This window comes from Toxorhynchites rutilus, chromosome 2 (assembly GCF_029784135.1).
Source record: "Toxorhynchites rutilus septentrionalis strain SRP chromosome 2, ASM2978413v1, whole genome shotgun sequence".
Taxonomy (NCBI): domain Eukaryota; kingdom Metazoa; phylum Arthropoda; class Insecta; order Diptera; family Culicidae; genus Toxorhynchites; species Toxorhynchites rutilus.
Genome location: NC_073745.1, coordinates 86,467,036 through 86,469,300, shown reverse-complemented (window position 1 = coordinate 86,469,300; position 2,265 = coordinate 86,467,036). Strand labels below are relative to the sequence as shown.

Below are 2,265 nucleotides of genomic sequence, written 5' to 3'. Positions count from 1 at the left end.
ACTTGAAAGTTAATAATATTTAATGTGTTATTATTAATTTTATCCTGAAAATTTATATTGAACTAGATCATTTCTATCAATTAAATTAAAGCTCTCTAACCGCTCTAAAATTTGTTTTTTGACACCCAACTTCTGCTTTTTTAATTTGGCTGCAATAACGATATAACGATATAACTGGTGAAAACTCAAGCAAAATCTTCAAAAATGACGATTTTCACCCCACTGTACATGTAATAGCCACTTAAATTTCACCTTATCGTTAAAAGGTTACCTTCCTTCCTGAAATAAGTCATACTTAAAACATAAAAAAAATATTTTTTTCCAAACTGTATATAATCGTGTTCAAAATTGTATATAATCGAATCACATATTATCGAGTCTGTCGATGTTAGTCGAGTCCGACATGCATTTTGTTTGCACCAACCAAAATTTTGACTGTTCAAAATTATCTGTTCTTCGAATGTTGTTTGTTGAAATAGCTGATTTGTTTGAATATCTCTGCTTGGTCATAGAATCATTGATCACTAGTATGGTATATTTTCCTCGGCGCTCTGAATTTGAATACTACTATTTTAGAACGGGAGCTGAGACCACCTTCATCAAGTCCGCATTTTACTCCTGCAGACCCTGAATTCTTCTTCCCAGTCTCCTCCACCACCTAGGAATCAAGCTTCTACCGTAAATGATTCAGCATATTCTATGAATTTCGACGAAACACCATGACGGTTAAACAAATTTTGCACTGTATTTTCTGAAAAAAAAATAATCGCGATTACTTTGATAATTATTCGATGTATTCATACCTTGATTTTTCATTATTTGATATAAAATTACTGATACAGATATTCGATTATTTGAATTAATCGAACGATTAACCGACATCTCTAGCTGCAAAACGCGGGTAAAATATCTCCATCACCAACCGACACCGAGAGTCGATTTATTCTCTTCAGCTGAAACATATAATACGTGGGTGTATCCACGATAGATACAATACGGTACCGCAACTTATGAAAAAGGCCTTTCAGCCATCTTGGAATTTGTATGTAAACAATCTGCAATATTTTGCAATATATTTTTTGTGCTTTGTGTGTGGAATTGTTTTGGTGGCAATAAGAGCATTGAAAAGTTGAAAGGTAAGTCTTTTACGGTTATAGTTAGGTTTGGTAATATACTCTATCGTATTATATGTTTCAGCTGAAGAGAATAAATCGACTCTCGGTGTCGGTTGGTGATGGAGATATTTTACCCGCGTTTTGCAGCTAGAGATGTCGGTTAATCGTTCGATTAATTCAAATAATCGAATATCTGTATCAGTAATTTTATATCAAATAATGAAAAATCAAGGTATGAATACATCGAATAATTATCAAAGTAATCGCGATTATTTTTTTTTTTCAGAAAATACAGTGCAAAATTTGTTTAACCGTCATGGTGTTTCGTCGAAATTCATAGAATATGCTGAATCATTTACGGTAGAAGCGGGAGCTTCCTAGGTGGTGGAGGAGACTGGGAAGAAGAATTCAGGGACCACCTTGATGAAGGTGGTCTCAGCTCCCGTTCTAAAATAGTAGTATTCAAATTCAGAGCGCCGAGGAAAATATACCATACTAGTGATCAATGATTCTATGACCAAGCAGAGATATTCAAACAAATCAGCTATTTCAACAAACAACATTCGAAGAACAGATAATTTTGAACAGCCGAAATTTTGGTTGGTGCAAACAAAATGCATGTCGGACTCGACTAACATCGACAGACTCGATAATATGTGATTCGATTATATACAATTTTGAACACGATTATATACAGTTTGGAAAAAAATATTTTTTTTTATGTTTTAAGTATGACTTATTTCAGGAAGGAAGGTAACCTTTTAACGATAAGGTGAAATTTAAGTGGCTATTACATGTACAGTGGGGTGAAAATCGTCATTTTTGAAGATTTTGCTTGAGTTTTCACTAGTTATATCGTTATATCGTTATTGCAGCCAAATTAAAAAAGCAGAAGTTGGGTGTCAAAAAACAAATTTTAGAGCGGTTAGAGAGCTTTAATTTAATTGATAGAAATGATCTAGTTCAATATAAATTTTCAGGATAAAATTAATAATAACACATTAAATATTATTAACTTTCAAGTTTTCCACTTCCAAATTGTTAAAATCCACTAATTTAGATGTTCCACTACTATATCCTGTACAAAATTTTCTCATATTTCAAATGAAAGCAACAGAATCGTCTTCCGTAGCGTAGTTTTTAAAGTAGA

The 2,265-nt window shown here is 32.7% G+C and overlaps 1 long non-coding RNA gene across 1 annotated transcript; it reads left to right on the top strand.

Annotated features, from left to right (window-relative positions):
• Positions 1-985: 985 nt before the first annotated feature.
• On the top strand, positions 986-2,055 carry LOC129771783 (uncharacterized). Its single transcript, XR_008742475.1, has 3 exons — positions 986-1,136; positions 1,198-1,347; positions 1,402-2,055. It is a non-coding gene; the product is annotated as an uncharacterized LOC129771783 (long non-coding RNA).
• Positions 2,056-2,265: the final 210 nt, after the last annotated feature.